Here is a 26,716-nt window from a genome sequence, read left to right on the forward strand (position 1 = left end):
CCAGAACTATGCAGCTGAAGATGGCCCTTGCTTGCTTGTGAAGTACCACCAGAAACTTCCCAGCTGCGGCTCTGGCAGTGCTGGGCAGCAGGGCGAAATGGGATTATTTGAAGTTGTGTGACTGAAGAAACGCTGAGACACTGCAGAACATGCTGACTCTGGAGTGTCCCTGTGCACAGCTGTCTTTTTAACAAATAAATCCACTGATCCTCTAGGTAACAGTCAGTTGTGGAGCAATACCTGGAAACTGGTTAAATGTCACAGCATTTAAAACAAAGTCTTCCACTGCTGCTGTACATCTCCTAACAGTAAAGCCAACTTTTGTAATAATGTCTAGCAGTTAGGGATAAATGCTCTGTAAGCACAGAACAACATGATCACCCCTGCCGTGTGCTTTATACAACCAGATTTGTTCCAGTACCACCTTGCTCTGAGGTATGGGAATCTGAGACTGCGGTTTTTGCTGTGCCTCACCTCACCTGCACACCGGCAGTTTGTGTGTCAGTGACACGCAGCCAGGACACCTCGATCGCTCTCAAATAAGTGCTGCGTTGGGATCGTTCTCCCCTGAGGTGCGTGTGATCAGGCAAAGAACTTTACTCCTTTGGGAAGTGATCACAGCTATTACCTAGTTATGGAGGTTTGCCCCCAAAGGCAATATTCAAAATTATTTATTGATATCATTCCAACTTCAATAAATAGACAAGGGAACGTTCCTGTGCCTTTTCTCAACAAGTTTTACTTGCCTATTACTTCTCATCAACTGCAATATCACATATTTTGTAAACAAGTAATTTACTGCTATCTAGTACTTCTTACTAAGACTTTTTTTACTCAGGATACTGTCAGAGATATTTCTTCGATATTAAGTTCAGTGATACTTTTCAAACTAAGTATAATTTTTGTATAACTGAAAAGCTTTCTGGGACTACCAGTGAAAGGTGTAATTTTATATTAAAGACTGAGTTATTGGTAAAAATACAATGAAACACATCTGAAAGTAATGAGCGATAGCTGCATGCATCCAGCATGGATCCTCTTTTTCTTGTTTGCAGAGGTTTATTTAGTCATGCATTCACAAAACAGCCCAATTATAAAAACAAGCCCTGGTGTAATATTTTTTTTTTTCCCCTCAGAGTGCTTTAAACTGAGGAATGGCCTGAGTAGCTTTCTTCTGAGTAGAAGTAATTACCCAGGTTTGTATTCAGTGACTTTCCTCTTATTAAGGTTTAGAAACAATACTGTATTTTGAATCCCATTATTCTTCTCATCCCTAGCCTTAAGCACGTTAGTGAGCCAGCCAAGGGGCACAGGGCGAGCACAAAGAGGTTTGCTTTGCTTGAGGAGGACAAACATGATTGATGTTTATCAGTGGTTAATAAATTCTGTGGCTAAAGCCGATCTGCAGCAGCAGCAGCAAAGATTGTTTTATAATGTTATTTCCTCAGTAAATCACATTATAGAATTTCCTTGATTATTCATCTTTCTGGTTTTGAAAATTTCTAATTTATTTTGGAAGCTGGGTGGTAATGAGCTTGCAGGCAGCTTATCATGTAATTTCTAACTGGCAACAGCACTGGTCTGTGATTATATTTTTGCTTCTGATAGCGTTTGTTTGCTTTATGCTCTACCAAGCATTAAGGTAAAATTTACACTTTATGGTAATTGGGAGCCTCGCCTCGGCTCCTTTGGAGAGAAGATGAGTTTAGGGGTATCTGAACAATCATCATGACCCTGAAAACAGGCGAGTCTCGGTCAAACCCTTGCAGTGGGAGATGGCAGTAGGAAGGTGGCTGCGCAGCTGCCACGCAGAACTATATGACGGTGAATTCTTGTCGGTGGTAAAGGGGTTGTCTTCATCCTGTACAATATTTTCCCACATCAAATGGACTTATAAAGTGAACACCACCTTCACTGCTCCTCTGTGCTGAGGTTCCAGGGCCTGAAGAACTGTATTTGGGCTATGAAGACTTGTCTTCTGGGGTGCAGGGACTTTCCTTTCTTGGGCCAGAGGCTGAGAAATCCAACCCAGCAAGGAAATTGGGGTGGTGGCACTGAGCCTGCAAACTGGGACACATGGCCAAGGCTCCCTCAGCTCCCTGCCACTTGGGGTTTGCAGCCGCCTTTGCTGACAGGAGCTCGTGGTACTGACCGCGGCAATTTCCCAAGAGCAGTGCATCCACTATTGCACTCAGACACGATACAATATGTGTGTTTAGAAATAGGCACTTTTATATGCATCTCCAGTAGCGCTCCCAAATGGTCTGTGCTAAATGAAATGTGTTGTTCAGTTCATTTTAGCTTGTATCTTAAGAGCAAGGTTCTCAAATATTCATGCATCAAAAACTACGATATTTTTGAAAGCGTTACACTCAATAAACCAAGCAACTAAAACATCGTCTCCCAGTATTCTTACAGCAAGCACATTTAAAATCCAGGTTGTGTTGGGGGCTAACACAGCAGTGAATACCCCGAGAGAGGAAGGAGACTAGACCGTGGTGAGTCAGAGGGGCTGATGCCGGCACTTACAGGAGATTTAGTCTTTTCCCTGTGGGGTTCAAACCTTGCTGCTCTGAAAGAATTAGCATGAAGACCACCAACTCAGCATGTGTTACGCAAGATAAAAAGGGACATTCATTATAAATCAGGATAGGTACAGAAAAATAGTATTTTGAAATCTTAAGGGAACTGTTACAACAGCTTATACCCATTTGTTTATGAGTTGACAGAGATACAAGGATGGCTAGGCAGCCCATGCAGGTTCTGCTGTTTTAGAGTTGGGGTCAGTCGCTAACTTGGCTTCCTTCTTCCAAAAAGTTCTTTACTGTCAACAACAAATAGACATTTTTTGATGGATGACTTCATACATCTGCCTTTGCTGGTGATGAGAGGCGCATGTCCAGAGCTGTATCATGCTGTATGCCAGAGTAGGTACTAGTTTGCCACAGCTGATGTCTGAAGTGTGAAGACCTCGTACCATGCGGGTGTTGTACTGTTTTTTGAGCCTTAGGTTACAGATGAAGAAAAGTTTGATTTATGTGTTCTGGGTATTTATAGAGATTTATTTACATGAAATTACATTGAATTACTCATAGTAAGCGGGCTATTTTCTTCCTGCCTCATCCTTCAAGGGGTCTGATTTAGCTAGTGAAGGCAAGAGACCTTGGCCTGTGCTGTGGTCAGCAGAGGAGAAGGATCTCCCCTGGGATACAGCATGGCACGGCTGTGCATCTACCTGAAGCCTAATTGCCCTGGTCTGCTCCATTGCTAACAAAGGATCTGAAGGCCATTCTGACTGATCTCTACACCTAGCTACATGGCCATTGGGGTATACGTATATAGATATATGTAGGCCGTTATAGGCTACTGGTTGCTTTAAAGAGGACAACATTGGGAGAGACCACCCCCCTGTGTGGGTCTATCCACAAACGCAGAGGTGCAGGGGCTGTGGTGAGCAGCTGGAGCTGGCCCAGGGATTGTGCCAGGACTACAGCATCTTTTCATCAGGTTTATGGGAATGTATGTAGTATTTTCTCCTCTATTTTCCAGTGTAACAAATAATTTTGAAATAACAACAAAGAGGTCTTTCAGGTATAGAGCGAAGAGGAGATGAAAAAAGGAAGAATAGACTTTTATAGCAATCTTGCACCTCTGTGTAATAAAATATAAAATGTTATGAAGTCAATTCAGCCTCATGAAGTGAATTCAGCCTCATTTTTTGTTCTCTTAAGGTCAGAGGATGATAATGTACAGGAAAACCTATTCCAGACATTTCTTCAGGCATTGCAGTTACTTCATTAGCCTTTATTTCTTCTCACTTCTGCTCTCTGACAGCTTTTCAAGTCTCAGGTTCTTCCTTTTTGAAATGCTTTGATGTGCTCATTTGTCTAACAAACTGTTTAAGGTCTTGATCTTAATTTAACATTTGTAGATACCCACAGAGGATTTTGTTAATGAAGTCTTTAAAACACTAAATGAAGTTCTAGTTTTCTTCATGAATAAAGTTTTATCCTTGCCATTATTTTTCCTTTGGAATGATTTTCCTATTTAACATTGAGGAAATTTTTATTCCTACAAAGCAGCAAAGGGCTTTTAGGGCCAGGGATGTAATTAAATGAGGATTTTATATTTCTTTGGGGGGCCTTTTGTTACAAGACTAGGAATACGACGTAACTGAAAAGGTCTTTTGAATGAAAGAAGCGTTTGATACCGCAGAGCCATGAGAGCAAGTGGTTGCCCAACCTCCGATTAGGAGTGCTCCTTAAATTGATGCATAGTACACTGTTTTCTGGATTGAAGCTGTGGTTTTCCCTGTCTCAGGTTTGGTGTAAGGTAATGAAACTGAACTGAGCGTTGCTCATAAACTATGTTCATTAATTTTGGGGCTACTGACAATAACAAACTGAATTCCTGAGTCTGTAATATGGGACTGATGGGAATAATCCATTGCAATATTCTAGCTTGGTCTGGCATTTCAGATCTGTAACGTGAGGCACGGTGGCTATAAAAGCCTCCTTGAGGCAAAAGGAAGAGATATATAGAAGAGGAAAAGGTTGACATTAAGAGGAAGAAAACGTTTCCAAAAGGCCTGTGAAAATAGAAAACCACATCTGCCTTGTTGTTAAGAGTATCTGGGACTATTATGGGAGTGCCGCTGCAGTACTTAGGGACCCATTGCAGCCCAGAGGAGAGACCAAATCCAGAAGAGCACAGATGAGAGAAGCGCACCCACACTGTCCTCTTCACCTTCACCGGCATATGCAAACTTTCAGTGTAGTCTGAAGCTGTTTTGTACTTGAATCACACAAAATATTTCTTTGCTATAGTAATGTTTACACACACACACAAAAAAAATAATTCCCGTAACTCCATTCCTGACATTGTGAATAGCATAAATGTACTACCAGTTTTAAGGTATTTGCCATAACCTTGTTCACAGTACACTAGTCGAAATGTGATCTCTTTTTGAAAAGCCAAAACAACCATCTTTTTTCAAGGGGAAATTTCAGGGGAAAAAATACTTCTGGAATGTAGAATTTGCTATTGCTTTTCATCTGCTAAGAACGGGCAATATTTTGATAGGTTGGTTGTTTGTTTTTTTTTCCCCTAAGTGTTTTCCCTCACAAATGAAATAATGTAAATAAATTACTTTATCTAAAATAATATAAAGCCATTCCATTTGTCTAATATGTTGATTCTTCTTAATTTTTAAAAGAAAGATATTTTGCCTGTGAAGTTAAGACTCAGCATGCACAGCACCACCACTAAAAGGGAGACCTTTAAATCCTAATGCAGGCTCATTCTTTAGATAGGGTTTAAGTGATCTTTAAATGTGAGAAAGCTACTTCAAGAGGTTTGACAATGTTCATTAAAGTCCAATTAGAAAATTCATTTTAACACTAGGCATCCTGTCCCTTTCATCTCCCAAACAAAAACAATAAAAGTTTCATCACATAGAAGTAAATACATATTTAAAATGTATTATGGAAATAAATAATCTTCATGTTTAATTCACCTCAGTGTACAATAATTGATGTCCATTAGGGATTCTGATCAGACATTAGGTAGGACCAGCTTCGTCATAAAGCAGTGTAGCGTTGGATGTGTGATTCCCAGTTGTCCATAGTGGGAATTGCAGAGAGTAAATTGAAATAAAAATTATTTTCAGAAGAGTTATGAAAGATCTTTTTAAGGAGTTCATCTGTTTTCTGAGCAGTGCAGTCTTGGCACACACTCAAAAAGCCATGAGTCAGCACCTTTACAGTGAGGAATTTTTAATGGTCCTTTTAACTACTTCTGTAAGTTTTATTCATTTTAGGATCATATTATTTTCAGTTGCTGGTTCTGAGCCATGGGGAATAACCTCCTCCCCCTGCTTCGAATATTACGAAAATTGAAATTTCCACTTGGTTGTTTGATTACAGAATATGAGTTTTGTGTGACTCATATTGATGTGGACATTTATAACATTAGTAAATCCAGATGTAAAATTGAAGCGTTGGGCAGCTCCTACATCCTATGGCTCTTAAGGCTGCTTTTAATTCGTTTTTTTGCACCAAGAAACCTCCCAAGCAAGCAGCATTTGTTATGCCACTGTAGATGTCTTGTGGAACATCAAGTGCACCCCAATGCCTGCCCTTTCCCTGGCTCTGTTTCCTCTGCAGGATGGCTTATCTTTGCAACATTGTGCAGCTTTCTGAAATTGTGCAAAACCTTTAAATAAACACCGTGTTCTGGACTGAATGTAGGCATGGGGACTGCGGTGGTGGCGTTTCAAAGTGCTGGACTGAGGCTGTTCAAACAAAATGAGTGGCCCATGCTGTGGAGCTGATACTATGTGCCTGCAAAATTTTTCATTAGAAAATGATTGGGAAAGGTAAATTAGTTCTGTGGTGCTGCTTTGTTGTGTTTATCACAATTACATGCAATTCACGTAAAAGGATTTTGGGAATCTTAAAACAGAGGAAGCAGAGTTTTATATGAGCAAGTCATATTGGGAGGTAACGGCACATTTCAGGAAAAGAGATGCCTGTTATGCTCTCACTCTTAAGTCTTGGCCATAATTAATTTAGGAAAGGTTTTAATTCCCAAACTGGTAATGCTCAAAACTTTGCTGGAGGTTGCAGCTGCTCAGCTCTTAGTCCTGTGGCACAGGTCGTGAGGGACTGCAGTGTTTTGGCTGCCCCCACAAGAAACTTTCCATGAGTTTTAAATATTATCCATTGGGACTGACCTTGCAGTAACTATTTCCCAGAAGAAACTGAAGTTTTAAGGCTTCCTAGTTTTCAATGATTTACGTTGGAACCCTGTATTAAAGGGGAAAACCCTAATGAGATATTTATTTCACAACGGTAATTATAAAAATAATGTTCTAATCTGAAAAAAAGACTAATAAATGGGAAAACCCACAAAGAATCCCTCAACATCAAAAGCCAAGATATTATGTTTTTATTATTTTTTGTAATTGTTTTATAACAAACAATTTTAAGCTATCATTGTTTGTTATTGCTTAGTGTTCCTAAAGAACTTTCTTTGAGACTATTTTGAAAGACAACTAAATGAAATAAGCTGCACTTTTCCTGTCTTAGGTAGGCTAGGTCTTAAAGCTAACAGTGCAAAGCGTAGCCTCATAGTCTTTAAACATTAAATAAGTGTTATTTCAAAGGCAGTGCTGTAACAAAGGCCTGTGTGTGTGTCTTCACCCCTCTGTGAAGCACTCAACCAATTATTTTGTTGAGTCTCCCCCAAAAAGACAGGTATAAGCATGGCCTTTTTAGTAGAAATGGCTCAGTAACTTTTAGGTGGTGGGAAAAATTAGACTTGTGACTATGAACACTTAGGGTAAGTACACTTCATCAGTCCTAAAGAGTTGTCTTAAATTTGACCCAAATGTTTCCTGCTGATAGAAATGCCGCTTCCTTCGTTTTGCATATATTCAGAAGTGGTACATTATGTGGTGTCTGCAGCTTGGACAGTGCCTGTCATTCTGGGAAGAAAAAAGCAAGCTGACATGGAATGTGTTCTTGCCAGCGATAGTGTTTGGAGGTTCGGCTCTTTTTGCTGCTGTACTGCTGTGGGCCAGGTTTAAAAGCTGCAGATATCCCAGAGCTGTAGTAAAGGGTTTTCAGTGGCTTGGATGAGGACTGCAAAGATGCATCAGAACAATGTGGGCAATGGCTTCTGGGAAGGTCGTGAAAAAATAAAGTATGGCTAATGGACCCGAGCTCTTCGCTCTTCCCTTTTGGCAGTCGTTCGTGGTAACATAAAGTAAGTATAAAGCCTGGCGCCAGGACAAAACACTAGCGATTTACGCTTGCTTTAAGAGATCCTAAAGCCAAGAGGGATCTTTAAGGGCTTCCCTGAATTAATTTCTGTTTGAATTGAAGCTCGAAGCTTAAGCCAGACCTTGCAGGACTGCAGCTGCCTGCGCTATGGCCATAGCACCAGGGAGCTGGGCTCGCAGACGGTCTTTGCCGCAGGGTTCAGTTGGGTGTGGGGCTGAGCCTGCCCGCAGGTGTGTGGGGTGGTTCATGTGCTCAGACCTGAGCAGGGGGAGATGCTTTGCTGGATGGGGCCACGAGCAGCTCTCTCCTGGGCTTCCCTGCAAGCCAGAAAGATGGCATCCTGGTGTGTGTGGATGAGCCTTGCTGAACACCTGCACCCTCCTGAGACCAGCATGGGTCACGTTTGTGATGCTGAGCAAAACTACTGTGGTAAAATCACCAGGGCAAATAGCATGAGGAGAGTTTTCCCACTTTAACAAGTGGGTCAGTGGGATTCAGTGAAGAACAAAGACTGAAGGAGTGGATGTTTGAGCCTGGTGATGAGCTGAGATGTGCCTGACATCCTGCTCAACCCAGGTGCTGCCTCCTATTTTGGATAAGACCCCTTTGCTTCTCTGAATTTGTTGTGTGGGGGTGCTGGACTGTGTTTCTTGCCCCATCTGCTTCAGGGCCATTGAAGATTAAGTTTTTGGATCTGCCTGTGCTCATTCTTGATAGATTCCTTCAGATCAGCTCTGTCTCCAGGGGACATGAAGTGTGGGGGTTTTTTTTGGTTTTGTTTTTTTTGTTGTTGTTTGGTTGGTTTTGGGGTTTCGTGGGTTTTTTGGTCTTTTTAACTTAGATCTGATATTTCTGTTTGAAATAATCCCCTTCAGAATTAAAATGATATCTCATCATTTCTATATTACAATTTAAACCCACCATAATAGCTTAAATTTACATAAACCCAATATTTAAGCATTTAGACGAGAAAGCTACAATCCAGGAAATTCTCTGGATAAACACATGGAACTGCTTAATTGCAAACAGTTTTAGCTCAGAAAAGCAGCTGTCAACAATCCTTTCTTAGGCAAAGGTGTAGGTGAGGTGTGGTCTCTTCTAGCCCTTTGTATTGTGATCACCAACAACTGCCTCAAGTCACTAATTATGGAGATAATTTTCTTCATATGATGACTGATTTAAATGCAAGTCATGTTTGATGTTTTCTTTTGTAGCCAATGCACCTATTAAAATACTTTTTTCCCCTGTATTGTTAATTGAATTCCAGCTTTGAGGAAAAGGCAGTTTGACACAAATTGCAGGTAAAATTCATCATCTAATAAATAAGAAATGTAAAAATCAGGAGAAAGTACAGTTGCTAACCATGGTGTACTATTAATGGAAAAAAATTTGAAGTTACTGTAATGACACAACCAGTGCTAACTGTTACCAGGCAATCAGAGTCAGACTTTCTCTTTGGGAGAATTTAATAGATAACTGGGATTATACAACAGGGTTAACATCAGTTACTTAAATGAAAATATTTTGGCTGCAGTCAGTGTCTCCTAGGTTGGACTCAGGTTTATATCATGCTTCTGCTTTGTGTAGTGTTCCTTCTAATGTTTTCTGCTTTTTAAATGCCCAAGTTGAGTTTAGCATGCATTGCTTTGGAGGTGGAGCAGGGAGCTGATGCTGCTCTCATCCTTCCTGACTCCAGAGCAGCATCTCCCCTTCACCCACCCTGATCCCAGGGCTGGGGGTAGTGTGTGGTTCATGGGCTGAGGCGCTGAGCTGCGTATCTGGTCTAGGGGAAGGGAGAAAACAACCCTGGCAATGCACCAATGCAAATAGCTTTGTCACTAGTGGATTTTGTTCTGTCTTTTCAAGGGACAATGTTTTGCTCTGTTACAGAAAAAAAATCCAGACTAAAGCCACTTGGGCCACTTCTCTGTTGGCCACAGGGTACTTGTGCATCCAGGGCAGAAAGCAACTCCTGACCTGGTAAAATGTGGGCAGTCCAGCTGATCCTTACTGCTGAAGAAAGGATGTCTTCTGCTCTAAGGCATTGCAGGAAAGGAACGTTGTCTCCTGTTATTTAAGAAATCCATTCCCTTTCTTATGCAAAGCATATAGTAACAGTAGCAGAAAACATCATTAACCTTCCTTTCATTTGGGGAGGAACTGGTTGGTTGCACTGAAACTATTATGAGTGATATATTGGATAACAAACAGGATACTAATTGGAGATAATGTCAGAGAAGGGTCTGAGGGACAGAGCGAAAGGCGATGCTTGCGTCTGTCTCGTTTTCGGTGCAAAGGACTGCAGTAAAAAGGAAAATGACAGAGGGCAAAGCTGAAGCCATGTGTGGCTGTGAGGTTAACACGTACCCTACCTTGGTGCCAGGGAACCTCCCACTTTGCACCCAGTTTAATTCCAGCCAGTGGCCAACTTTTGTGGGATGAAAAAAAAATTCGAGTGTCATGGAGAATGTTATTGCCTACTTTTTCTGACTGTGCAAAAATGTAATCATTCACTCTTTGCTCTTTTCTAATGTATTTAATTTTCTTTTATAAAAGTGTTCTATAAAATACATGTCTCCAAAATTGCCCATGCTGACTTTTTAATGAGGATACTGAGATGTGTTCATACCTTGGGACTTTGGATATCACCGGTTGAATAGCTATAACAGATTGAAGTTAGGTGGATGGCAGGTTGCAAACACTGTCTTGGTCTGTGCTAGTCTGAGTTGCTTACTGTCGCCCAGAGAAAATGCAGTTCTGTGTCGAAATTGTGCCCTTTCTCATCAAGAGATCAAAATGACAGTTAATCTTCTGCCCTTCTATGAATGTGTGTGTGGGAATTGCTCTGTTGTAGAGTGTTGAGTTGTTTTTGTGATGAGTTGTTTTTTTCTAGATCACCAAGTATGCTGTTGATTACGAATTAGAGGTTTTAAATCAGGCCTCCGGAGGTACATGGCTATCTTCTTACACACCATGAAGCCCTTCAAAGGAAAACTGAAAGCCACTGTCTGTAAAATAATAATGTTCTTTCGCTTTAGTTAGTAACAGTCAGTATTACTGAAATTGGGTTTAAATATTCTTTCATTCTGGTTTTGGAGGTTTTATTTGCTGGTTCCCAGTTCAGTCTGGTTTAAGCAGGTCTGGGGTAAGGGACAGGCATAACCTGTCCCCCGCCTCTGGCTGTCTCCCTCAAACCAATGTGCAGAGCCATGCAGAGAAAAAGTTGTCCAGTGTAGTGTCTATACTGTTGTCAAAATGCAACTGCAGTCTACACAGTCGTACTTTCAAAGATTAGAACAAATGGAAGAAATACTTTAATTGTTTGTGGACTAAGAGAGAAAAAGGCTGGCGGTTGAATCTGAGATTTATGACCTTTGCAGTTCATTCTTTTTCTACTTCTTTCCAAGACCTGTAACCACTGTTTTGTCCCCATTTCTGTCCAACAGTTAATTACATTAGTTCACTGACAAAGTATTAAACAACTCCAGTCTACTTTAATAGCTACTTTTCTAATTAAGTATCTGTAATGGTTTTGTTCTCAGTCCTGGACTTTAGGCATCTAATTTGTTGCTACCCAGTATCTTGCAACTTTTCTGTATTTTTTTTCCTACTCAGTCATGTTTGTGATGGGAGGCCTTTTCTGCGGCATTTGCAGTAGGGTCGGAAATGCCGAGTATAAGGCTTTTCCTTCCTGCGGTTCCTCGGCAGGCGTTTGCCATATCCCGCAACCCGCAGGAGCTGCCCAGGGTGCATTCAGCCTGATGGTGCCGTTCCGCAGGGTCGCCTGTCGCAGTGCGGACAGCTGCACGCCGGCTTCAGCACGTGTCTCCTCGGGCTGTTTCCCACACACAACCTGTAGCTTGCAGTGCTCTCCGGTGAAGCCCCATTCATTAACCGTGACGTTTCTGCCTCCTGCGTACACACGCATGTTGAGGACAATGCTCTGAAATGAGCATCCCTGGCATGGCTTCAATGTGCCAGCGACATGCTCCAAGGTGGACGGGCTACCCTTCAGTGGTCTTGGATTTACTTAGTACCAGGGGAGTCCATTCAGATATCGTACCCTCACTCAAGGAATAAATATTTGTCTTAAACAGGATTGTAGCTCACTTGTAAAAGCATAGTGTGAAGTCAGCAGAGGTGGCTTTTCTTCCTAAAGCCATATAAATAGATCTCTGCGAGGCTCCTTCGTCAGACCAAGAAGAAATCCAGTGGGCTCAAAGTCATAGGCTCAGGGTTCTGCCTGTGGAAGGAAGGTCTGGAGAAAGTGGGCTTAAAATAGAAATAAAAATGGAAAAAAATGGGTAAAACCCTGTTTTGTGTCTCAGTCACAGTAGTTCAAAACTGATTTAAGTTTTCATATTTTATTTTTTTTAGGGTTTTTTGGTTATTTAAAAGATGATTTTGACTAGTGTAGCAACTCAACTCCAGTGCTAAACTCAGTCAGCAGAACACTGAAAAATGTATTAATAATGATACAGAATCTTAAATGCCTAGACGTTATCCTGCTACTGCACTGGCTTTAAACATTTATACATTTCAGGGGAGCAGCAACTTAATTCTTAATTAAAATCACTAAGCAAATGCAGATTATATTTAATTTAAATATTTATAGAATTTGTTTAAGCTTTCAAAATAGATTAGACATCGAACAGTGAAACTGCTAACATCTGAATGGTAATTTTACTTCTGAGCCCAATTAAGAAACTAGTCAGGAATACACCTAATAAGTTGCTGTGTTTGAAGAAATATTTTATAATATTGTCTGTACAGAGGGTATTTAAAAATGAGTGCTGTCAAGTAAAAGGGACAGTTTAGAAAAAATTTGTTACTTCTGACAGTATTTTAAAATCTTGTATCTTCTCTTCACTCTCTGGAAGCTGCAGTTCTTCCCGTCATCCTGAACACAACTGCAAAAAACATATAGCGAACCAAAGAGAGATTAAAACATACCAAGATGTCAATCCACTTGATTTTTATAACGCTGAAGCACGTGATTATCCCAGTTTTGATATCCGTGAAGTTTTCAGGATTGGGTTTGAACCTTCTGGAAATCTGTTTGGCAACATCTGACATTTTTTCGGTGTGGCAACAAGTGCTCCTGAGGTTGAAAGGCTCCTTGTGCCTTTCATACAGACGCTTCATCAGTAGCTCTTAACTTGCCTTACAGTCTTCCACTGGTTTTTACTCTGTGTTGTGAAGTCTGTAAGACATGCAGGATCTTTGCCTTTCTGGTTCTCCTTTGTAATGCTACAAAATGTTACGTGAACTGTTTTAGATTGTATTTCCTGTCTTTGTACGCTGCTGTTTAAGTTGGAATATAGCATGTGTTTAATTTTTTTCTTGGCCTCATTATATTTTATCCTTGCTTCACCACATCATCTGTCTTGTTAGTCCATAAATCTGATCTATTCCAATCAGTGGAAGTTCTGTTTCCCCTAGCTTTGTGTAACCAGCAAGGCTAGTGACTTTGAAAATTGCATTCCTGAAAGGTCATTTTATAAAAGATGCGAGAGGAGGCATTGTGCAATGCTGATGTTGAAGGCTGGGGGCTTGTCACTAATATTAACCTCAAAGCAGCTGCTGCAGTCTGGTCTCTGTTCCTGGGCTGATCCTGGTAGCTATCGCATACCACAATGGTCACCAAGGTGGGTGCCTTTGACCTCAAACTAGTGGCGCAGCAAAGTCCTCACTGGGATTTGTGATCTGTATGCAGTATAAATTACGTTGTATTTGTAGGGTGGCCTGGTAAAAGAATTGCCAGTTCAGAGTCACTTTTGTTGGAAAAGGACTTTTTAAACACAGGTTTTGTGGTGCTTAGAAACAGGCAGTGATGCAGAGCCAAGAACTTGCAATGGCTGTTCCACCACACCATCCTGTTATACGAGAACACACTGTGCAAGTCTCCTGTGCCTCATGACTGGCTTTCTCCTCTCTTCCAAAAGCACTGATGGGTTGGTATTCTGTATATTGACATGACAGTAGGTCTGTAGTTCAGCTGAGATCAGTTACATTCAATACCTTTCCTGTTTTCCAGGCTTATAGATGTCAGTTCTTCACTATGCTCTTCTTTCTGTGCCGATCCTGCTTTGGGGCAGGTTTGGTGGCACAGACACCAACCAACATGCATTTGCTAACGACCTTCTTTGTGCTGCTGCTGCTTCTCCTCCTCCTTCCCACTCATTTAGCACTTCTGCATTGTGTTAGATACCCACAGGAAACTCTTGGGCAGAGATTTCCATCTTGCTTGGATGCCTGTACAGCCTCGAGCAGAATGAGCCTCGGCTGGTGCTGTTTTGAAGCTGTAGGCTCTGTGTGAGTGTATAGGGTGCACTGTTGAATTCTGTCGTTTTGTTTTCTGAGACTGTGCTGCAGTGAATGTTTTGAAGCAAGAGCTGTTTAGTTCCTCAAACTGTCATGCTCTTCCCTGGCCTGGGCTCCATGCTGGACTGTCTCCCCCTGCCAGCCATGCTGTCTTCCATGATACATGTAGTGGCTCATGTCTACAATTCATGCTTGCAATAGGAGACTATTCACTATCTTGGATAAATGAGTTTGAGATTCATGAATGAAAAGAACAGGATGAAAGCTAGATACTAGTATTTGTTTCTTTTGAATCCCTCCATCCTGTTTTTCATTTTTCTGATGTTTCAGATGGGTGTCTATTGATGCCATAGACATAACCAGGGAGAATAAGCAGAGATGAAAACGTGCCAAGTTTTGGTTGGATTACTGAAGGGCAGTTTCCAAAGCCGTGTGATACTACTGCAGCAAAATTCAACTCTGCTGATTCATAGGGGTTTTAATTAATGTATTTATTTAAAATTGTGAGGTCTAGTAGCCTTTTTTATGACCCTTCAAATTTGTTTCTGTTTGTGGGTGACTCAGATTACTTACTTTTCTAGCCCAGGGATGCTGCAACATCATGTGTCATGCTGTACTGGCTTTGATAGTCCACTGGTGACTGCAGAAGGCAGAAATTCTTCATGTCACACAGATATATGCCAGTATATTCCCTTCTGCTAATTTGTCAGATACGTTACTTTAATTACCAAAGTTAATGCTTAGGGGTCTGACTGCTGAAAAATTTTGGCTGGAGCTCATTTGTCATGTTTGCAGAGGAGCAATTTGAATGAGCATGAGCTTGCGTCAGTTAAACCTGGAGAAGAAATTCAGATGTAAACCAGACAATAGAGAAGTAAAGGTGAAGAGTGGTGTGAGCTCTTGCTGGCGCTTGTGTGACAAAAGCTGCTTGTATTTGAAGCTGTTAATTATAGGCAATTTTTGCTTGGTGTTGTGAGGTTTGAATTACCCAGAACTATGTTTGCTGATAAAATACTAAAATCAGAACAAATTCTGAGTAAGCCACAGCTGATCAAATCATCTGATTAATAGGATTTTATCTAATGGACTAAGTTAATGTTGATGTTTGAAATGTATTGTGTAGAAGCCACAGATAGATTTAAATTTCAAGGATGAACACCGTTCTTCATTCTTCCCTCTCTTTCCCTCTCTCTCTTTCTCCCCAAAGGTCTCCCTGGTGTGTCTGAGTCTCCCTCCTGGTGAGCTGTTCAGCTCTGTGCCAGCCACAGGTGCAGAATGCTTTGAAAAGAGCCCACTGAAGGCATGCTGGTAAGATCCTGAGTCACAGATGGAGCAAACTTTTCCAGCTCGTCACCATACACCGGCCTCAGACCTTTGGAGCAACTACCAGAGGGGCTGAACTTTGCTGTCCCCCACTGTGCTACCTGGGACCTTTTCCATGTTAGCAAAGGTTGATGGAAACCTGCACCTAGGTGGTACTATGTGAGAGTGAGATACTATCCCTGCTTCGGTCCCTGCCAGCAGCACTGTGTCACCACGCACCAGATGTGCAGGCGGCTGCAAAGAGCTTTCCTCCCTGAGCACGGCTGCTCTCTGTCAAGAAAAAAGTAAGTGTTGATCAGTAAATGCTGGGCAAATGTATCACTGTATGTTCAGATAAAAAAAAAATGCTTGTCCTTGTGGGCAGGCAAGGCGGAGAGGGCATGCCAGAAGTCCGGCAGTGGCTGGGTTGGCTGGACTGGGAAAGTGTCAGTGCCGACCCACTGCCCTTACTTTGCCTGGCGAGGCAGCTCTCCCAGAAGAGGTGAGATGTGGTGAAGCCAAGATTCGATTTAGGAAAGTTTACTTGGTTTAAAATGCTTTGTTAGCAAATACTGCCTCTGATTTCTCGTAACTTTTAACTAGCCCCAGTCCATCTCTGTATTTTAAATTGAAAGGTACTTTACCTAAAGTGTTTTCATCAGCCAAACCTCTGCTGGGTTCATACACAGAATTGCTTAGTGTTCATCTGTCTCATTTCTTTACTGTCGAAGGTGATTCTCAGGGGACTAAAGCTCTGAAACAAGCGGCTTCAGGCTATTCATCTGGAAAACAAACCACTTAGACCTTTTAAAGAAAATAATTTAGTAATCAGTGCAAGAGACCTGTGTCTAAGCCAACCCATTTGGAAAAATTGCCAGTGTAGTAATTACAAACGTTTTATCACAATAATACTGATGATGCCTTTCCATTATTGCCAGCATTTCTTCTTCCCTGTGACTACTGGACTGAGCTGGTTTTGCCTCCTCTTCCATGATTCTGCATTAGAAATGTGTTGTAATTTGAGATTGACAGTGCAGAGCTGGCCATTGAGCAGAGACATCTTTCTGAGTGTTTTCCTGCAGACCGATGTAACTATTGCTAAGTTAATAATAAAGCTAAAACCGTTGCACTGTGCTGCTGGCAGGGCAGCTAACGTTGCCTTCCCAACTCTGTACAACCTCCCTGTGGAGCAGGGAAAGACCCAGCTCTCTGCTCTCTTGTACGAAGGGGCCACATAAGCGTGTGTTTGTCTGTACCCACTTGCCTGCCAGCCAGGTTGTGGGTGCCTCTGGGAACACACCAGTGCTGATGGGATGGCACTGGTCTCCTGCCCTGCCCTCCAGGTGTGTGGGTTCTAGGTAATCTCACCCAAACACAGAAGCTTCTCACTTTCATAAAATATCAGTGGATCAGTGTTTCTGTGCATTCTGCTAAATAGAGATGTATAGTGACTCTTAGAACTTTATCTAATCTCAAACTCCAGGCATTTACAGTTTTTCCTCATTCTGTTTGCAAGTGAGAAAATACTTATTTGTGTTTTTGAACACACATGGAACAGTGCAGTTCTGGACCTTCCAACCATCAGTGTCCCATGGTGCTGGGTATTGCACAAACCCAAACAATACTGCTTTCTGTTTTGAAAGGTTTACTACTGGCAAACGCAGAATTTGGGGTGAAATACTGCATGAAAGCAAAGTGGAAGGGTTAGGCTGGCTCATAGCTGCAATGTTAATCTCAAGGGTTTTCAGCTTTGCTTTTGTTTTGATGATCAGTTGTTTATAATATTTTGAAAGCCTAAGTATTAGGGTAAGGATTGAGCTCCTGTAGCTGTGCTGGTGAGATGCTCACTGCTATCCTGCAACAGTTACGTGTTGTTCAGGGCAAACTTCTGCTCTCCTGACTTGGTTGCTGAGGACTGCTGTGTGGGAAAAGAGACCGGCAGATCTTCCCTCAAAGCTGGGAGTAGGGGGACATGAACACTGGTTCCCTTGTTTTAAACTTGGGGACTCTCAAGGTACCACTTTTTCCTGTAGTTCACAGTGAGGCAGTCCAAGCCCAGCGCACATATCAGATCTAATGATTTACCATCTTGTTTTCAAGTGGTAAAGGCTTCTGAGAATTTAAATTAAAAACATGGAAAAATATGATAAGGAGCAGAAGTGAAGTGCCTTGAGGAGCTGTGCTGTTGCTTGTAAGCATAGAAGCCTTTCTGGTGCCTTTCACAGGCTGGATTACATTGCTGGCAGGTATTTTTCAGCATTGTTTTTTGAGCAATATTAGTGAGGAGGAAGCAGAAAGAAAATAATTTTAAATTGATGAGCCCTAAAGCTTAATCTAGAAGATTTTCACTAGCTTCATAAAAGCTCCTATAGACTTAATCTAAAAAATTATAGCAAAGATGGTTTATCTCCCTTTCATAGTCTTGTCTTTAAGCCTTTTGATTTTCAATGCACTACCCTTGTCCCTTAAAATCTAGAAAACTGTTTTGAAGTTTACAATCTACAAAACTGGTAGGTACCAATCTTAGGGGAAGTTTTGAGCAATGCTGTGACAGGTAGCAAGGAGACAAGAGGTCTGCACAGAAGGGCAGGACCCCAGGGGGGTCTCACTGGTGATGGGAGACTTGTGAAGCCTCAGACTGCAGCAGCACCTCCTCTGATGCAGGTTTTTTTTGATGGGATGTTTTTTGCCCCAGCTCTTTGCCTCGTTACTAGTTCTGTCAATGGGTCCTTGACTCTGTAGAGATTTGGGGAGCAGCAGTTCCAGGTGCCCAGAGTTTATTTTAAGAGAGACTTCTCAAGAACAGGTAGGACAAGAATCAGTGATGGGTGGGCTGGCATTGGCAGCAAAGGAAACCTGTGAGTGTTTCAAAAGGCAGACTCTTACCTTGTTGTTTGAGAAATTTCTAGTATTCGGACAAGTCTATCAAAGAACAAACTTTAAAAAGATGTTTATTCCAGAAATGGCATTAAAGAGGATGCAGAGGCTGTTCTGCAAGTTCTGCTCAAGGAAAACATTTTGTTTTCCTCTCCTGGCAGGGGTGGGATTATTTTGTTATAATTTGCCTAAAAATTAATGAGAAAATAACTTTCTAGTGGAGAAACAAAAAAACCCTTAACAGCACCGACCCATTATTGCTTGTACAATTTGATAGTGGAGATTTGTAATTTTGGAGAGGGTAACTATTTCCAGAAAAAAATCCGTGGTTGCTGTCTAGCATTAAAACCACTGTGAAAGAACCACACAGGTTGTTTCTCGGGGAGCATTTCTCCCTGTGATGGCTGCAGTAGAATTGCTTTGTGCTTCTTTCAGGAGGGAAAAAGCCCCGCTAATATACTAGTGTGCTCCCTGCGATCACCTGAAGGATTTACCAGCTGCCCTGCTGATAACCCAGGTTAGGATGTCCTGATGTCAGTGTTCAGAGACCAAGAGGAGGCAAAGCAACCTCCAGCTGGATTTTATACAGAGCTATTTGTCTCTGAAAGTGCCAGCAGATTTAAATTGCTGCGGTGGTTGTCAACAAGTTCCTCCTGCATGTTCTGTAATGATTAAGGTCCTTGGAGGTTTTGGATCGCTTATGTTTCTCAGTGTAGCTACAGATTGTGAACATAAGGGTTGCATCAAGTATATTAAATAATGAAAGGCAGAGGTTCCTTTCCTTCTGTGTACTTTGGGTAGAAAAATTCCTGCTGACTCCACGTTTCTTGCTACTGAAAAAGATAACTTGGTCAGGTAGCTAAATGTTAACTTGAAGCTTGCCAGCTTTTTCACTTGACGTACAATTGCTCTTAGAAACAGCTGCTGCCTTGCTGCTACCAGTGCCAGAGAGTGTTTTGTTTGATGACTTAATCAACATGTTATTCTATCAGGAACCATTTGTGGATTCAAATACAGATGTAGGGTGATGATTTGGGAAAAAAAAAAAAAAAAAAAAAAGTAGTTCATTTCCTTGATTTCAAAACATCCCTGTCATAAAATCACCCATGTCCTATTCCTGGTTTGCTCTGAAGCCAAGCCTAAGCAGGTTGTGCACCTAGTCTGAACTATGCAGGGCAGTGATTTTGCTCTAATTATTTGCAGCAAATTTTCCTCCTTCGTTCTATCCTACAAAAGAAATAATGAAATAATAAAAAAAAATACAGTCTTGGACTTTTCTAAAGCAACTGCAGCTGAAGGAATATCTGTATGGAAATTGGTTGGGGAAACTCCTTGCAGCATCACAATTTTGGAAGTATATGGAGCAGGAACAAACACCTGTGAACAATGGGTCCAGTCTTTGTGCTTCAGCGAAGCGATGCTGCAGTTTTAGCTGGTATGTGAGTTGTTCATTAAACCCAAGGAGAAACAATGGACGTTTGGAGATTTCTTTTCCAGGCAACAATATGGATTAGTGCAAGGAAAAACTCAGGAAAACATAATATTTATTGCTGCTCTGTCTACACAACCCATTTCTGATGCTTGTGAGACTGATCTGAGGTTCTTTCTCTGTTCCCATCCTAATCTCAGGCTGCACATATCATTAACTCCTCATTAGTTGCTTCAGTTAATACGTTATTATTTTATATATTCATATATATACGCATATAATATATAACATCTATAATTTATACACATAAAATTATACAATACACTTAATATTCTTGACCTTTAATTTTGGAAAGCATGTGGGTTAGATTACATGTTACATTTTCTTTTGACAGGCATTGCATTATATGAAGTTTCCTGTGTTGTGGCAATGGTGTAGGAAACTAGTGTTTCTAGGGAACTTTTCAGAGTTTATGGACTGCAGAATAGCTGTTGCTTGTCCACTGTGAAAGTGGATGAGCTAAATATGTACCAGTGCTTTTTTTGGTACCAACAGTAGTGCCTGGAAGCGGGTTACTGAGTTTCAGGTTTGTTTTGCACCCTTCCTGTGTTCCAGCTCCTTACTGATAGAAACGCTAAGTCAGTCAGAGCATTGAGAGTGTTCAGATTACTAATGCACTCAGATGTACAGAGCATTACTTCTTTGAAAAGAGAGAAAAGGATGAGTCTTTCCCCTGCATTACAAAGACCATTGCTTTTTATGCTGAGCAGAGGTTTGCTTGTTTGGTTGGTTTTTTTCCCCTGGAAATACATTTAATTGAAGGACTTTACTTTTGCGTTGAATTAAAAGCTGCCTCTAACTTATAGGTATTTTGATTTTATTTTATATTTTGATAATATTGCAAGATATGAGATATGATGACTTTCAGAAGAGACATTTTCATCCAAATTTGGCTTCTGCTGTTCTTGATTCTAGCTGGTATTAGACACTTCAATAGGTCCAACATATTAATTTTTGGGGAGCAATGTGAAAAGGTACAGTTAATATTCTTGACCTTTGATTTGGGAAAGCATGTGCTACGTTTTCTTTTGGCAGGCATTGCAAATTTTTCCTTTTGCAAAAATTCAGGTGCAACAAAGTGGAGATCAGCATTTGACATGACCTTTCATTTCCTGGATTTGTTTCTAATCTTGTTCTCTCAGGTTTTGTATTACTGGAATTCCATTGTCCTTTGTGGTACCAAACCCGGGGCTGTTGTGTTTATCTTGAAGACCTTGATAGCAAGCTTGCTTTGCATGTCTTAGAAGAGTTAACAGTTCTTTTTGGAATCCTGACCTGTATGTACAGTTTAAAGTACTAATTTAGCTGCTAGACTGCCCCAAAACTTCAGCATTAATTCAGGAGATAATAATCAGTAATCCTGGCTTTTGCAAACTTTCCTAAGTTTACAGAATTAGACAGTGTTCTCTTGCAAGAAAATGTCTTGATCTTATTAACAAGGAAAACAAGAAGCTTAAAGCTGGCACAAACTCAATTTGGTTTTTGTTTTAATTCCCAAGGTCTCATCATAGCCTGCTTCCTCAATTTGCAAGCAAGGACATGAAGTGCAACTCGTTCACAACAGCAGAAGATTTGCCCCAGCCTCTGCTGGGGAAACCAGTTGGCCTTAGATGGTTGTGTTTCTTCTCTTTCTTTCTCCCTAGTATCTTCCTGGCCAGGAGTACCCAATTACATCCTAAATGGCTTCTTTCTTTTTATTGACTAGCTGTTCTTCTGAACAAGGGTCAGTGCTGACCTGCTTTCTCTGCTGAATATGCTTGCATATTCTTATAGCTCTTTGAGACAAGCTATTACAAAAAAGAAAGAAAGAAATCCTAATTTATCCGGCTTGTGGATAAGCAGGATTTAAAATGCTTCAATTTGCTTCATAACTCCCTGTAAGGAGCAGGAGGGGGCACCTACCTATTTTCTTAAGCTTAGCAACTCTAATATATCCTACGTGAACAGGGATGTAAGTGTTGTTCCTAACATCTACTTTCCTCTGCTTGCTTTAACACTTCCTGGGGAGGTTAATCAGTAATTTTAACTGCAATGTGTGATTATCACCTGCAGTCATCTAGTAAGGATTGCATAAGGATGTGTTTTAAGCTAAAGCAAGGGTATGCACACTGTACCTTGAGAGATGTTGCTTTCAGCTTGCTTCTTAGCAGACCTTTCCAGAGGCTTTTCCTGGTTTATTCTTAGCTTCTCCTGACACCCACAAATGACTGCAGAAAGATGGGTTATCTCTGTTGCATAATGACTGTCAGCAAGCAGGACTCCTTCACTTCTTCAGGCCAACAACAGCAGGAAAACAGCTGACCCTCATGAGTTTTACTCCAAGTGATAACGCTGACTCACCGTGCTCTGTAACCTTGTGGGGGATTTTTCTATAAAAGCAGTGATGTATCAAGAGTAGAGGTAGATGGCATCAGAAAAAATAGCTGCAGCTGCTGTAAGTTGTTTGTGTGTACTTGGCAATCTGCTCTTATCCTCAGTGAAACACCGTATCACCCTAGTGTTTCCAGCATATGCACTGCTACCCTGAACAGGTATGAAATAAATCCCCACTGTATTAAAGGAGAAGTGTGACCACACAGTAAGACTGTTAGGTGCTTAGGGAGATGACTGCTGCAACCTGTTACTAAAAACACTGATTTTGTAACTGGTACTTTGTACAGGCTAGAGCACATTCTCCCTGTCTGACTTCTTTCTGTGTTTGGGAGAATCTATTTTACATTGAGTGTCATCAGAGTTCATGCTTTGCCATTTCCACATGGTGGGAGGAGACGTTAGGAGATCCTACATCATTCCAAAGCAGCTGGTAGATACATAAGGCATGACATTAGAGAGCAGCTTGCTGTTATCATGGGAAAATACTAAGGGCTCTATCTTCAGACCTTGTAAAATGTCCTTAGTTTGGCATTGTGAAAATAGGAGGTGATATCTCTGGTGGTACTCACAGTTACTTGGGCTTTGTGTTGCCACCCAGCAGGAAAGTGTTGAGGGGACCGAGCCAGCTCATGCATGTCTTCACTGTGGCCTGTGGAGTGGCTCATAGGGACAGTCACAAACGAGATCTGGCTGAAAACCTGCAGCTGAAGTTGCAGCTACTTGCGTAACTGTCCATCACCCACCACCATTCCTTGGCTCTATAGCAGGGCACTGACTTTTTCTTATAAAAATCTATGTTGCTATTGTTGTATTTTAGTAAGAAGTGAAAAAGGACAGATAACTCCCTGTGACATTTGCCATGAGAAGGACACCTGTGCTGGCAGTGACGAGTGCTCAGTAATTAAGGCTATGTTTAATATCATGCCTGGTGACCTTTTATAAGAAGAGAGCTGAGCGTGCTAATGCCCAGGGTAGTCTGGTGAAGGATATGTGCTTTTTTTTATTCAGCTTCCCAATAGTAGGATAATAAAAGCAATAATCCTTTTAGTATTCTGCTTCTATTATCCCTATCTGTGTTTTCCAAGGTCACTAAAGCAGTAAGAAATGGGGAAGATAAGCTTCCAAGGAGTTGAACTGTAGAGCAGTGAAAAACATCACACTCAGCAGTCTGGCTTGTTCTCCTGCTTCTAGCTCGTAGTTAGGGGGTCGAGCCATGTGGAGAACAGACTGAGCCGTTTCCTAAGGCACTGGTCACAGCAGATTTCCGATATAGCGTGAGCTTCATCTTCGTGGTCTCCAAGTATCATTTGGTACATTCAGACTGAGAATTGGACTTTTTGCTCTCACCAGGAGACCAAACTGTTTGGCCTGAGGGAAAGAGGGTAATTATTTTTATAGTTGAGGGCTCTGATTTGGTTTAGGTTTGATGAGTTTGTTTAGTTTCTTTAAAACGGAAGCAAAAACCACCTCACTCACCCCCCAAAATCTGTCATCTGCTGCATGGACTGATTTCTCTCAGTAGAATTTTTAGCATAATAGGTTGGCTGCAGTAGCAAAAAAAAAAAAAAAAAATAAAATAAATTATGTAAATGTCTCAAGTGTGCTTCTGTTCTCAGCTGTGGTGAACTCTACCCCTAAGCAGCAGACATGCATTTTCCCTTGACTTCATTAGACTCTGTATACAAGAACCAAATCTGGCTGTTTGCCTATTAAAGCAGCGTAATATTGAGTTGCCCGTCTCTTGTGAGCTCTTGGCATTAGTGTGTCTGTGCTGGGTCAGTCCAAAAGTCTGTCCAGCCCAGCAGCCTTGTTTCCAACAATGACCAGTAAAAGCTGCCTAGGGAGGAGCAGTAAATTTTATTCTCCTGCATCTTTGTTTAGGCCTTGATTTGTTCTTTCTTTGATACTGCTTTAAGTCAAAGAAGCAAGTTTTGTCCTCGAATACTAAATATTTATTTACTATAGATGTTTTAGTTAATTAAAAGATGTAGCCAGGCCCCAACAGCTCAGGGTCTATTTTGGTTGCCAAAGCCTTGAGCTGTCTTTACAGCAGAGCTCTTGTCCATACTGAAGTTCTGGTTCTGTTCCTTATGCTGTTCACGTGGAGCTCTGGATGACTCCCCGTGGTGGACAAGGTGTGTATGAGGATGGCATTATAATGTACATGTTGTGTATGTACACAGGTGATGGAGAAACAAAGACCAGTGGTAATAGGTTATAAGCAGCAGGATCAAACAGTACTTTCTCATGCCAGAAGAAACCTTGCAATCTAATCAAAATTCTTGCATCACGTAAACTATAAAATTTAATCCCTTGTGATTCCAACTTGGGAACTTTTTTGTTTTATGTGCTGGCCATGTACCTGTTATCTCTACAGCATTACTGTCAGTGTTAAAGGTTAGTTTTATTGCATACTGTGGCATGGTAATGATTTTGTTTTGTGTACCATACTGTAAATATCCAAGCCAAATTGTTGACAGTTCTAACGTGGTTTGGAGCAAATGCATTTCCTGAGGTATGATGTGTTCCACCTTATCCTTTAGTTAATATATAATTTTTTCTGCCTTTGGCAGAGACGCTTAGGCTTGTATCTCTTAGTTGGTGCTTTTAATTTGAATTCAGTTATAAGCATTGAGGAAACTGTCTCAGACATTACAATTGCTTTAAATTCACAACAGAAATGGTCCATGAGCCATCACATGGTTTTCAGACATTCACGCTGCTGAAATTCAAGCATCTAGCTTAGGCTGTGACGGGCAGCTTTAGAGAATATCTTTCCACGTTGGCTGCATAGGACAGCAATGATATTCAAGGCACATTGAAGTTGCATAAGATCAGTTAAGCTCTTCTGCTCAACCAGCTGCTGAGCATCTAACTGCTCTTGAAAGGAGTGGTCCTGCTCAGGTTTCCCACCCCGCCTTCACTTGGGGCTGGATGTTTCCAGCACTTCTCACGCATTACTTCTTCCCTTCACTGAACCCATTATTGAATTAACTCAACACACTAATTAAACAGTGAACATCCCAGCTGGTGGGGGGAAAAGGGAAAAAAGAAAACAAGCCGGGCTGGTGAACTGATAGAGCTTACTTCCAAGTGATGAATAGCCAGCCCAAAACATGCTCAAAGTCATGCTTTCCCTCAGGTATCTGATGGAACAGCACTGAAGCATGAAAACTCTGTTAAATACGTTCCCGACTATCTTAATTTTATCATCTGTCTCTATTTTCTGCCTTTCTGTTACTGCTTCTAGTCTGGCAAGCAGAGTGGTTATGGAAGAGTTCCAGCTGAAGGTTGTGCTTTGCTCTCGTGGCTGAGCAAAAAGCTTGAAAATGTCAAATGTGTGCAGTCCAGGCTTTCTGTAGTGAGAAACCAGGGATGAACCTAGCTGGGGTACATAGTTTGCTCTGCTGCTTCTCTTGAATTTTATTTCCAGGATAGGTCTTGATTTATTTACTTGTAAATCGAATACAAGTGTGTTTACCAGCGTTGTATGGACATTGTGTGGCTCAAAGGCTGTCTGGGAGTCCATGGATAATTGAGTTGCTTCATAAGCACTTTTAGTGAAGGAGTCTTGCTAAATTAGCTGCCAGTCTTTCTGTAGATTTTTTCCTGTGAAGATATACCAAGATGTTGGTGTCTTAAGGATGCTTTAAAATACAGTCTGTTGAATTAGTTCCCTTAAAGAAAGAATATGTCTAAATTATAGTCCCATTTCTCTCTGTATCTGACACAAGCTGGTTCCTAAGGCTTCAAAGCCAAAAGAAACTCAGACTATGGTGTTCTCCATTTTGCTCTTTCTTCTCCTCCCATTTTGGCAGCTTGTACAACTCCTGCCACTGGCCAGGTGTGTAACTGCAAAGTTGGCAGCGTTAGCCAAAGGACACCTTCAAGCCTGTCTTAAAGCAAGACCTGCTGAGGATCTTGTGGAAAAGCTTCTTCAACGTGACTCTCCACCTCGCTGTGCAGCTCACCAGTGCTGCCTTGGGTCAAGCCGACCCATGGTCCTGAGGCTGGTGGAAAAGCATCAGAATTTCATTGAGATAGAGATGTGCTGACTGGTCGTGTTGATTTACAGCAATGACTTACTGCTTGGTGAACTTCTGGGTGCAATCTGAATCTCAGGGAAGGCTGCTTGCTCTGTGACAGTTGCTTGCTTTTGTTTGTGATTGAAACAGTGGCCTTTTGTATCAGTGTTTGGCAGTAGGTGAAGCAATTGTACTATTTTGGCTGCCCTCTGACAGCTTTTCACCAGGGTGCTGGGACTTGAGACAAGCATGAATCAATTGGTTTCTGAGAACTGGCTCTCTGCCACTCTGCCTGGAAATGGGACAAAAATAATGTCTTTGCTCTGTTCTCTTCCACTTTGCTGCAATGCCCCAAAATCCTCAGGCTAGTAAAACTGTCCACAAAACCAAAAAAACCAGCAGTGTGTTTCTGTTGTGAATAGTGATGGGATTTATGGTGACTGAAAAGACCCAAAGTACTCGGTTTTGCTTGGTGAACTGAAGTAGAGAAATACGGATTAAAGAGTCAAGTGCTAATCTGCAAAGAGCAAGTGGTATGATTT

At 41.4% G+C, this 26,716-nt stretch overlaps 1 protein-coding gene across 1 annotated transcript in view; it reads left to right on the forward strand.

Annotated features, from left to right (window-relative positions):
* Positions 1-7,475: 7,475 nt before the first annotated feature.
* Positions 7,476-26,716, forward strand: part of HTR2C (5-hydroxytryptamine receptor 2C) — a 103,149-nt gene continuing 83,908 nt past the window's right edge. The window contains exons 1-2 of the mRNA XM_055818115.1: positions 7,476-7,767; positions 15,316-15,715. The gene's annotated coding sequence lies outside the window, so the exon portion shown is untranslated. The remainder of the gene's footprint in view (positions 7,768-15,315; positions 15,716-26,716) is intronic.

This window comes from Falco peregrinus, chromosome 13, assembly GCF_023634155.1.
Source record: "Falco peregrinus isolate bFalPer1 chromosome 13, bFalPer1.pri, whole genome shotgun sequence".
Classification (NCBI taxonomy): Eukaryota; Metazoa; Chordata; class Aves; order Falconiformes; family Falconidae; genus Falco; species Falco peregrinus.